Consider the following 12,858-nt stretch of genomic DNA (forward strand, 5'->3'; position numbering starts at 1 on the left):
GGTTTTTTCCCCCAGGAGGGTTTCCCTGGCGCTTTCTCTCTATGCCAGTTTATGCAGGCGTGTTGAAAGAGCATCAGGTGAACTACTCTATTCTTCTATACAAACCGAAGAACAGGTCAGTGGACTGCATTTTCTATTATTTACTGGCTGATTGCTGTATGCGTCACTTTAATATTCTTGATGGTTTAACTCTACCTTGAATACTGTTAACCTCTTTAGAGGCCCTGAGGAGAAAAGTAACAGATAGCAACGCCCATAAAAATGTAATCAAGAGTAGGTGACCAGACAGTCATCGTCGGTTCGGAATAGAAGAGAAGGACTAATGGAGCAACAGGTTCAACAGCTAATGGCGGCTGTACAGGCACTATCCGCGGAGGTACAGCAGCTAAAACAAGAAAATGTAGCATTAAGACATCAAGCTAGCTGATCTGCTCAGAGTTCAGAAGTACCCCAGGCCCTCTCCCCTCAGGTCGTTTCGACGGCGATCTTCATCGGGTAAAAGAGTTCCTGGAGTCTTGTACTGTACAATTTGCTTTCAAAGCAGCGTTCTTTCCCACTGACCATGACAAAGTTGGGCATATGATAGCCCATATGACAGGAGCGGCTCCTGCTTGGGCGACTCCTCTTGTCACGAGTAATAACCCCATCCTTGACTCTTACCCTGCATTTTGTAATAGCGTGAAGAGCATGTTTAGTAGACAAGAAGCTACGATAGCCTCACGGAACACCTATTGGACATAAAACAAGGTAGTCAAGACATCCTTTCGTACTTCACTAAATTTAAGCAGATGGCAGCCGACACGGCCTGGGCCGATGACGCTCTGATGACCATTTTCAGAAGAGGTCTTTCAAAGGAATTGAAGGACGAAGTGTCCAGAGTTCCTTGCCCTCATAATTTGACGGAATATATTGCCTTAGTGATGCAGCTAGATTACAGGCTCCAAGAACGTCATAGAGAGAGAAAGAAGACTAGGACTAGTAAACCCAGTTATGAGGGCTTCTTTACCCCCTCCAAGTCCGTGTCTTCTGACGACCCTATACAATTGGGAACTACCCGTGGTCCTCTGTCAGCTGAGGAACGCAGTAGGCAGAAGACTCTGGGATTATGTATGTACTGTGGGGCAAACACTCATACTATTAAAGAATGTCCGATTATACCTCCCCGGAAGACGGGAAATGCCAGTGCCTGACCGTAAAGGGAACGACGGTGCAGGGTTATTCCAGAACTTCCAGTTCCCTACATAACGCCTTCTCAACCTCTCAGGTCCCTCTTGCAGAACCGTCTATGAACATTCTGGGGATTACTCTTGCCTGGGAAAACATTCGATTAGAAAACGTCCCAGCTTTAATAGACAGTGGGGCAGCTGGTAACTTTATCGACGACCACTGGGCAGAAAGCCACGGAATCCCACTATCCGCCAAAACCCTGGCCATCCCCGTGGAAAGTGTTGATGGGAGTCCCCTGACATCGGGCCCCATTAAGGATCACACCAATTCCCAGGTTATAACCATAGCTACACACCAAGAATCCCTCCAGTTAGCTATCATAAGAACATTACCCGGTAATTCTTGGTCTCCTTTGGTTAAGGAACCATAATCCATATATCAACTGGTGTCAGAAATCCGGGAGCCTGGTTCCGCGTTGACCCGTCGTGAAGAATATATTTCTTCCTACCAATGTGATTCTCAGGAGTACGAAAGGACAGTCTAAGAATCCAATTGATCGGAAGATGGTGTAGAGTCGTTGGGATCGTAGAGCTGAGCGGCCCGCAACTTCCCGGTAGATGATGGTTCCAGGTTCCAGCCAACGACTGCAGAATATTATACTGATTACAATCAAATACACCCCTTTCAAGAGAACACGTAACAAAATCTCAACAGACTAACCTGCAGAAAACGGTTTAACCAGAAGTGTTTCATGCAAGAATGTCCTCTATACTGGGGTACTCTGGAGACCAGAAGAAGAGAAAAGACAATCAGTACCAGAGAATGAGTGAAAGAAAAAATGGTAAGGAAAGGTAGGTTTCTTACCCTGGTTTCCCTGGAAGTGAACGTCCCTGGCAAAGTCCTTCTTCTTTCCTGTAGGAACAGTGTGATGGTATCTGCCCTCTGTTCGGTGGACCAAACAATCCAAGGTGTAAGAAGTCACTAGTCCAGCAAACACCTATTCCCGCCGGCACGAGGACGCCTAAAAGGTGCTCAGGAAGTCTCTAGTCCAGCACCAAGCCTATACCCGCCGGCACGAGGACGCCTACAGCACCCTGGGGAAGGACAGGGAAGGGATTGGAGGGGGAAAAGGAAGGAAGGAAAGAAAGAAGGTAAGAGGTCTCCCAAGCTTCGAGGTCCGATTTCGACAAAACCAAATCACTAGGCAAGAATAATCCATAAACAATCCGAGGTCAAGATACAAGAACAGGTAAGGATAATCCAAGAGCAATCCAGTAAACGTAATCCGAGATCAAACAAAACCACAAAATCCGAGCAAGAAAAAACCACTGTCACTATCGGATCAGAAGCAGCGAGAAGTGGGCGCCAGATCATTAAGTACTTGAAGTACCGGCACCAAGATGGTCACGTGACCCAACACGTTTTCTATCACGTGGAAGATGCTGCGTCCACTGACGTAGTCTCCATGGCAACTTCCACGTGAGGCGTCGGGAACTGCGTTCCCGACGCAAATGTGTTCCGTGCGTAGAGCGTGGATACCGCAAGCCCGCCTTCTGTATGGTGGTATAACGGGACAGAAGCTTTTGGTGAGGATGAGACACGTGAACCGCAGGGGTGATACAAGACCTGGAGCGTTTTCTGACAGTATCCTCCCCCAAAGGACCCCCATGCCCCCGAGAGGCCAAAAATTGGGAAACCAACAACGGGGCATGCACATTCTGCTCCGGTTCCCATGTCCGATCTTCCGGACCGTAACCCTTCCAGTCCACTAAGAAATACCTGGTACCACGAGAAACCCTGGTATCAAGAATGGAATTGACCTCATACTCCTCCACCCCTTGAACCAATATCGGAGACGGAGAAGCCGGTATCCTGGTGCTGTCTACACAAGGCTTAACCATGGACACATGGAAAACCGGATGTATCTTCCAAGAGTGCGGAAGTTCTAATTTGACCACCAATGGACTCAAGACGTCCTTTATAACATAAGGACCTACAAAACGTGGCAACAAGCATCGTCGACCTGGAATGCGTAGGTTCTTAGTGGACAACCATACCCGTGTACCTGGAATGTAGACGGGTGCAGGACGGCGGTTCCGATCCGCGTACTTCTTCGCCTGTTCTTGTGCTTGATTCAGATGTTCCAGCACCCTATCCCGGACCAGAGACAAATCTTTGATACAAGATTGAACTGCCGGACAATCCTCAGGTAGCTTCCAATCAAGAGGAAGGGTGCGTGGGTGTTGCCCATACAAGGCATAGAATGGCGATGTTCCCGTTGATGAATGGCTGGAATTATTATACGCGAATTCCGCCAAAGGAAGAACTGCTAGCCAGGATTCTTGATGTTGAAGGATGAGACACCTGAGGTACTGCTCCATGGTAGCGTTAACCCGCTCTGTTTGACCATCCGTCTGGGGATGGAACGCTGTGGAACACCGTTCATCTACCCCCAAAGAGAACATTAGATGCCTCCAAAAACGCGACGTGAACTGGGACCCCCTATCAGAAACCACAATCTCAGGCAACCCAAAAAACCTGAAAACATGTCGCAAGAACAACTCTGCCAGCTTAGCAGCTGATGGCAGACCTTGGCAAGGCACAAAGAGAGACATTTTAGAAAAGCTGTCAACCACCACCCATATGGTATCAAACCCATCAATCAAAGGCAACTCCACCACAAAGTCCATGGTAATCATCGCCCAAGGTCTGGCTGGCACTGGTAATGGTTGTAATAACCCCATAGGTTTCGCTGAATGGGACTTACACTGGGCACAGATGGCGCAGGTCAAGATATATTGCGAGACGTCTCTTCGCATGGAAGGCCACCAACACCAGCGTTTGAGGAGTTCAAGAGTTTTCTGGGAACCAGGATGCGCTGCGATAGCAGCGTCATGACACAAAGAAATAGCTGTACACCGGGTATCCTGATCAGGCATATAAACTCGACCCTGGACATAAGGAAGACCATGCAGAATATCCATGTTATAGTCTGCCAGTTCTGTGGGCTCTTTATCAACCCAGTTCTGGAGCGTTGACTTCAAAGTGGGTTGTAGAACACAACTACAGACCACTTGTGTAGGTAATAACAAAGACCCATCCTGTGGACGTGAACCATCATTACCCAGGCTTCTGGATAGCGCGTCCGCCTTGGAATTCAAGACACCTGGGCGGTAAGTCAAACTAAAGTTGTACATGGAAAAGAATTCATGCCAACGGGCATGTCTCGCAGTGGTGCACGTCAGGGACTGCAACGCCAACAGGTTTCTGTGGTCAGTAAAAACCTGGACCGGTAATTCCGTCCCAAGGAGATGATGACGCCAGATCATAAATGCGTCTCTTACGGCCAACAATTCCCGTTCAGTAACGGTGTAGTTACGCTCATAGGGCGTTAATTTGCGCGAATGGTAGGCGACTGGATGCAACTCCTTGGTATCAGCGCAGGTTTGGGACAAGACAGCCCCTACCGCAACATCCGAAGCATCAGCTTCGACAACGAAAGGTCGTTTGACATTTGGGTGTAGCAACACTGGGGCTGTAGTGAACGCGGCTTTTAAAGACTCAAACGCTATTTGGGCGTTATCGTTCCATAAATAAGGTTTCTTGTTACTGGTCAATTCGGTGAGGGGTGCAGCAATCGAAGAGAATTGTCTAATGAACCGCCTGTAAAAGTTCGAAAACCCCAGAAATGATTGTAACTCTTTCCTTGAAGTTGGTACAGGCCAGTTTAAGACAGCTTTCACCTTATTGCTACTCATCTGCACTCCTTTATTGGTGATGTCATATCCAAGGAACTCGACCTCACTCGCATGGAATACACATTTTTCCAGCTTGACAAAAAGATGATGCTCCCGCAAGCGTTGTAAGACTTGTGAAACATGACGTACATGATCTTCCATGGATGGAGAATAGATGAGTATATCATCTAAATAGACAATAACGAATCTGTCGATCATGTCGCGTAGAACGTCGTTGATGAAATTCTGGAATGTGGCCGGGGCATTGCAAAGCCCGAATGGCATCACCAAATACTCGAATAGGCCATATCGTGTCTTAAAGGCTGTTTTCCACTCATCCCCTCGACGTATCCGGACCAAATTGTACGCACCCCTTAGATCTAATTTGGTGAAGAATTCTGAAGACCCTAACTGATCCAGCAAGACAGAAATCAACGGGATCGGGTATTGATTACGGATAGTACCTGCATTAAGTTCCCGATAATCAATACAAGGTCTTAAGTCCCCCTCCTTCTTGGGTACAAAAAATAGCGGTGAAGCAAATGGAGAGTGAGAAGGCCGAATGAAACCTAACTCGAGGGCTTTATCCAAATATTCTTTAAGGACGACTTCTTCCTTTTGTGTAAGGGAATAGATACGTCCCGAAGGTGTCTTGGCATCCGGTTTGAGAACAATGGGGCAATCATAGGGCCGATGAGGCGGCAGGATCTCTGCTTTCCCCTTGTCAAAGACGTCCTTATAACTTGTGTATTCGACAGGTAATACGGTGTTAACAACAGCTCCGATTGTAACCACAGAGTTCAACAACGCCCGACTAGGAGCTTCAGGTACTTCATACATGGACTCTAGGGAACTGCAGGATCGAGGGCGTTGCTGAGCACTGAAAGCGATAACCCCGGTCTCCCAGTTAACGACCGGGTTATGAAGCTTGAGCCACGGTAAACCCAGGATGAGTTTGTATTGCGGTGCCATAATGACGTCAAATGTGATGATTTCCGAATGCTCGGCGCCAATAGTTAACAACAACGGAATGGTATGTTCAGTAACAAGCCCCGAAAGTAGGGTTGAACCGTCAACCGCATTGACTACCTCCGGAACACTCTTTGACAACAAGGGAATACCCCATTTCCGAACGTATTGGGCATCAATGTAGTTACCGGTTGCCCCTGAGTCAAGAACAGCTGCAGAACTCCAAGGAGCGACCTGATCGTAACTCAACATGACGTCAATATAAAAAGGCGTGGACAACGAGGAACCCTGCAGGGAAGAGCTCGGCGTAGGGGTTCCTTCTACGACCGGGCCTTGGCGTTTCCCGACTTGCGGGGTCTCTTTGGACATGCACTAAGCAGATGAGTAGAGGAACCACAATAAAAGCACAGATTGTTCCGTCTACGATGTTCTCGTTCTTCTGTCGTTAACGGGCCCCTAACTGCCCCAATTTGCATAGGCTCGTCACCGCCAGAAACAGGGATTGGGGATATAGTGGTATTGACCGTAATCATTCTCTTCTCCCCCTTTCTTTCGGTACGTCGGGCATCAATCTGGAGTACTAGATCCAAGAAATCAGAAAAGGACGTAGGAACCACCGGAACCGTAGCTATGGTATCCTTTAACGTATCCGACAGTCCTTTATAGAACAGAGCGGCTTTCTTATCTTCCGGCCAACCGGTTTCAGCCACCAACTGATTGAACTTAGCCAAATACGATAATAAAGGAGTGTCCCCCTGACGGAGATTCAGCAATTCCAGATCCGTGGCTTGAGTCTTGTAGCGAGTATCAAACACCCTCGTCATAGCACTGATCAATGCATCGCAGTCGAACAACAGCGGACTGCCTTGTTCCAACAAAGGATTCGCCCAAACCGCGGCCATACCTCCAAGGTTAGATAAGACAAAGGCTGCTTTTGTGGTCGCATCAGGAAACGAGGTAGGCCGACACAAGAAATGCAGTCTGCATTGGTTAATGAATGTCCGAAAGGATTTTGGATCCCCAGTAAACCTTTCTGGGGGAGCAAGCGGGAACTGAGCGGCCATGTACACATGCGTAGAATCAGGTCTGACCGAAGGCCCTGCCTGACCTGAAGCGGAAGCGGAGGCCAAAGATGGTATTCCTGTAACCACTTCCCTGATACCAGCTTGCATTTCATCAATGCGCCGGTGGGTGTCAGCCTGGGTGGCCGTCATATCGGCACGTAGGTCGGCGACTAACTGGACCAAAACGGCCAACGGGTCATTCGCGGCATCCATAATAAGGCTTCTGATTCTGTCAGAAATCCGGGAGCCTGGTTCCGCGTTGACCCGTCGTGAAGAATATATTTCTTCCTACCAATGTGATTCTCAGGAGTACGAAAGGACAGTCTAAGAATCCAATTGATCGGAAGATGGTGTAGAGTCGTTGGGATCGTAGAGCTGAGCGGCCCGCAACTTCCCGGTAGATGATGGTTCCAGGTTCCAGCCAACGACTGCAGAATATTATACTGATTACAATCAAATACACCCCTTTCAAGAGAACACGTAACAAAATCTCAACAGACTAACCTGCAGAAAACGGTTTAACCAGAAGTGTTTCATGCAAGAATGTCCTCTATACTGGGGTACTCTGGAGACCAGAAGAAGAGAAAAGACAATCAGTACCAGAGAATGAGTGAAAGAAAAAATGGTAAGGAAAGGTAGGTTTCTTACCCTGGTTTCCCTGGAAGTGAACGTCCCTGGCAAAGTCCTTCTTCTTTCCTGTAGGAACAGTGTGATGGTATCTGCCCTCTGTTCGGTGGACCAAACAATCCAAGGTGTAAGAAGTCACTAGTCCAGCAAACACCTATTCCCGCCGGCACGAGGACGCCTAAAAGGTGCTCAGGAAGTCTCTAGTCCAGCACCAAGCCTATACCCGCCGGCACGAGGACGCCTACAGCACCCTGGGGAAGGACAGGGAAGGGATTGGAGGGGGAAAAGGAAGGAAGGAAAGAAAGAAGGTAAGAGGTCTCCCAAGCTTCGAGGTCCGATTTCGACAAAACCAAATCACTAGGCAAGAATAATCCATAAACAATCCGAGGTCAAGATACAAGAACAGGTAAGGATAATCCAAGAGCAATCCAGTAAACGTAATCCGAGATCAAACAAAACCACAAAATCCGAGCAAGAAAAAACCACTGTCACTATCGGATCAGAAGCAGCGAGAAGTGGGCGCCAGATCATTAAGTACTTGAAGTACCGGCACCAAGATGGTCACGTGACCCAACACGTTTTCTATCACGTGGAAGATGCTGCGTCCACTGACGTAGTCTCCATGGCAACTTCCACGTGAGGCGTCGGGAACTGCGTTCCCGACGCAAATGTGTTCAGTGCGTAGAGCGTGGATACCGCAAGCCCGCCTTCTGTATGGTGGTATAACGGGACAGAAGCTTTTGGTGAGGATGAGACACGTGAACCGCAGGGGTGATACAAGACCTGGAGCGTTTTCTGACAACTGGACAGTATTCTTCTTCAGTATACAGTATTCTTGGGATCAGAACACTGTGTACGCCAGTGCTGTAAACCATATTCTCCACCGTCAAGTCTGAGTTCCTCTCCAAACATCAGCTCAAACTCTACAACCCAAGTGAATGAGATCACCTCCTTGCCCACAGAGTATCAACATTTTCATTCGGTCTTTTCGCATTCCGAATATTCTGGACTACCACCTCACCGCAGAGACGACTGTGCCATTGACCTAGTCCCCGACAGTCCTCTTCCTTTCGGTAGAATGTACATTCTTTCTGCCAAAGAGAAGGAAGTCTTGAAGGAATACCTGCACGCTAATCTAAAAAATGGTCTCATTATGGAATCCACTTCTCCGGCGGCGGCCTCCTTGTTCTTTATTCCGAAAAAGAACACTTCAGAACTCCGCCCATGTATCGATTTCAGAGGATTAAATAAGATCACGATTCCCGATAAGTACCCCATGCCTCTCATACCTGATATTCTTGAGGCTGTTCGGGGCGCCCAAGTTCTCACCAAACTTGATTTAAGAGGCTCATACCATTTGATACGAATCAAAGCAGGAGACGAATGGAAGACTGCATTTAGGACACCTTTTGGGCATTTTCAATACAGAGTAATGCCATTTGGGTTGGCAAATGCACCCGCAGTCTTCCAAAGGTTTACGCACCATCTATTCGCCGACATAGCCTTACATTACGTAGTGGTGTATCTAGACGACGTCCTGGTATTCTCTCCCACCTTATCAGAACATGTGGGCCATGTCAAAGAAGTATTACGTCATCTCCAACAAAACCATCTTTTTTGCAAAATCCAAAAATGTGAGTTCCACAAAAGTGAAGTAATCTATTTGGGGTACATCCTCTCTAAGCAGGGCATTTCTATGGATCCAACTAAGGTTTCGGCTATTACGCAGTGGCCTCCCTTAAAATCTGCCAAAGACATCCAGAGGGTTTTGGGCTTCGCCAACTTCTATAGGCGGTTTATACCACACTTTTCTACCCTCACTCTACCTTTAACTCATCTCTTGAAGAAGGGAATTCCTTTTTGCTGGTCTACGGAAACACAAAATGCTTTTGAGGAATTAAAAGCTCTTTTTATTAAAGCTCTGATTCTTGCCATGCCCGACCAACGGCAAAGATTTATTCTGGAGACGGATGCATCACAACACGCCTTGGGAGCAGTTCTAATTCAACCGATGGACGAAACATCGAAAGGCCCATTGCGTATTTATCTAAGACTATCTCCTGCAGAGATCAACTATACAGTATTAGAGAAAGAACTGTTACCCATTAAAAGAGCCTTTGAAGAATGGCGTCACCTCCTACTAGGGCCTGCTCATCCGATTGAAGTTAGAACTGATCAGCATAATCTTCGTACTCTTCAATATGCTCAGACTGTCAACAGTCGACAAGCCCGCTGGGCACATTTCTTTTCTCCATTCTGTATTCTGTTTTCCCTTATCCCGGGCAAGACTAATCAGAAGGCTGATGCCCTATCCCAGAGGGATCCGGTGTTAAGAACCTCCTTTCAGAAAGAACCTGTGTTTCCTTCTGCAATCATGGTACCGGTAATTCATAACTTTCTTCAGAAAGTTGAGGCTGCTATCAAGGGAGTGGAATTTTTACAACCGGAGTTAATTCTAAAACATAGCCTTATCAAGAGCAAAGGTCTTCTATTTAAAGAAGAAAGAATATTCGTTCCAGAAGGATATCTACAAAAGGAGGTCCTGGAATTATGCCATGATTCACGAGCAGCAGGCCATCGGGGAGTCACCAACACATTAGAACTTATTCAAAGACATTTTTGGTGGCCTACACTTCCACAAGATGTCCGGGAATACATTATTTCCTGTCCCACTTGTAGTCAAAATAAGACGGCCAGAAACCGCCCATTGGGTGAAATGGTAAGGATGCCAATTCCAACAAGACCATGGCAAATAATATCCACGGATTTTATTGTTGATCTCCCAAAATCTGAAGGTTGTACCGCCATAATGGTAACGATAGATTCGTTGACTAAAATGGCACATTTTATTCCTCTACCGGCAGGCCCATCGGCGGCACACATGGCATGTATATTCCTGGACCGAATATTTTCTCTACACGGATTGCCAGAAACCATCATATCAGACCGGGGTCCATAGTATACTTCTAGATATTGGAAACAGCTGTGTACCTCTTTAGGCATATCACGTGCGTTGAGTTCTGGATATCATCCACAAACTAATGGACAGACAGAGCGTCTTAATCAAACTTTAGAAGGCTATTTGCGGTGTTATATCTCAGCCACTCAAGATAATTGGAAAAGCCATCTACCATTAGCAGAATTTGCATACAATAATGCAGCTCAATCTACGATTCATGCCAGTCCTTTTGACTGTACTTATGGGTTTCACCCCTCAATCTTTCCTACTCAATTGCCTCAATCATCTCCATTTCCTGGTTTCGACCACTTGGTGGACGTCATTCAACAAGGTCAGCAACGTGCCATTGGGGCGTTGCAAGAAGCCCAGTCTCGAAGTAAGATCCAGGCAGACAAACATCGAACCCCTGCCCCACCGATCCGGGTCGGAGATATGGTATGGTTGGCAAGCAAGTTTCTCCCTCAGCGACTCGTCCCTTCTAAACTATCTCCAAAATATTTTGGCCCATTTCTTGTCCTAGCTTGGCATGGAGCCGCAGCATTCAGACTACAACTTCCTTATTCCTGGAGACGTATCCACCCTACCTTTCACATTTCTCAATTAAAACCAGACATTCAAAACCGCTTTCATCGGTCCCCTACAGGGATAGCCCCTCCGGTCATGACTGATACGGGACCGGAATATGAAGTTTCTGGTATTTGTGATTCCAGGTATATGAGAGGTGTCCTTCAATACTTGGTGGATTGGAAGGGTTACTCTGTGGCAGAACGGTCCTGGGAACCTGCTTCAGCCATACATGCCCCTCGTTTGCTCCGTTTGTTCCACCGTCATCATCCGGGTAAACCCGGTTTTGCTTCCTTTCGGAGGGGGCATACTGTCATGGGCGGATTGCGGACATGGTCATTATGGCGCCGTTGGCGAAACATTTCCAATACGACTTTCCCTTCTAACAAGATGGCGACTAAAGTGCTAGTCAACAGTCTAGTGCTGCAGACGGAATTGAAGGATGTGACTCCGCCCCTTTCACTGGACTGTGTATTTTAGAACATGAATCCAGAGCTACGTTGCGTTGCTACTGCTATCAGAGGCTACGCTTACTTTCTCTCTGACATAAGCTAACCCGCTTTTCACATGTCCATACACTTCCGAACGAAACACCTCAGAGACGCTGTATCCAATTTCCGGGCACTCGAACACCCTTTCGGACTTCCCCGACCAGCATGCACTTCAACTTTCCTGAGGAACTTCTTTCGTACGAAACCACAAGACTGTATACAAGTGCTGGTAGGTTTTGCCTCCACTCTAGACACACTCCACTTTATTCCTGCTAAACTATTCTCTAAACTGGTGTTTCTCCCCAAGGTTGCATTCCCGTTCTTATCACGGAAGCCCCATCTCATTATTGAACAGCCTCAAATTCCATGACAGGTACATCGTTACCTTTAAACAGTCCACAACCTACACCCAGTGCTTTCATTAATCCTGTTATTTCCCATTCTGCAGTGGTTGTCGGAAGTCTACCCGTTGTACGGAAAGTGTTCCCTCTCCTTCCGGTCAACGCTCTCAAACCAGTGAAGCCAACTCTACGTCTCAGCTTTCGCGTTTCAGCGCCGCAGGGTTTTTTCCCCCAGGAGGGTTTCCCTGGCGCTTTCTCTCTATGCCAGTTTATGCAGGCGTGCTGAGAGAGCATCAGGTGAACTACTCTATTCTTCTATATAAACCGAAGAACAGGTCAGTGGACTGCATTTTCTATTATTTACTGGCTGATTGCTGTATGTGTCACTTTAATACTCTTGATGGTTTAACTCTACCTTGAATACTGGTAACCTCTTTAGAGGCCCTGAGGAGAAAAGTAACAGCCCTGGTGCGCTGGCGCGCTGGTCTACTAATATTTAGCGAGGGCTCATGGGACATGTAGTTTCCCAACCTGGAGCATACTTCAAGGCAAAACAAGCAGCAAAATGTAAGCGTACAAATTAATAAAGGACCAATTGTTTTTGACTCGGTAGATCCAATGGACACAATTTTCTGAACTCCTAAATATCCCTAAAAGTACCATTGACTTTTGCTTGTATACTGCCCAGGTTCCTTTGTTCTCCTTTGTGGGGGATGAAGAGGGGAGGAGGGGGCTTGTATTTTTGAAGCATTCACTATATTTTTAATACTTACACTTACCTGTGATTTTATATGACTTATTGAAGCATTAAATGATAATCTCTGCTAATATAAAGAACTGCAAAGGAGATACTATTGCACTAATCTGTGGGGGATATGGTGGGTTAATTCAATTTCACAAGAGCCACGAACAATGGAGGAGAACACTTCTTTCAGCATA

The 12,858-nt window shown here is 47.0% G+C and overlaps 1 protein-coding gene across 1 annotated transcript in view; it reads right to left on the reverse strand.

Moving 5' to 3' along the window:
• Positions 1-12,858, reverse strand: part of TNNT1 (troponin T1, slow skeletal type) — a 137,771-nt gene that overhangs the window by 91,495 nt on the left and 33,418 nt on the right. The window lies entirely within an intron of this gene.

The sequence above is a fragment of the Ambystoma mexicanum genome, chromosome 1q, assembly GCF_040938575.1.
Source record: "Ambystoma mexicanum isolate Mex_15411 chromosome 1q, UKY_AmexF1_1, whole genome shotgun sequence".
NCBI classification, from domain to species: domain Eukaryota; kingdom Metazoa; phylum Chordata; class Amphibia; order Caudata; family Ambystomatidae; genus Ambystoma; species Ambystoma mexicanum.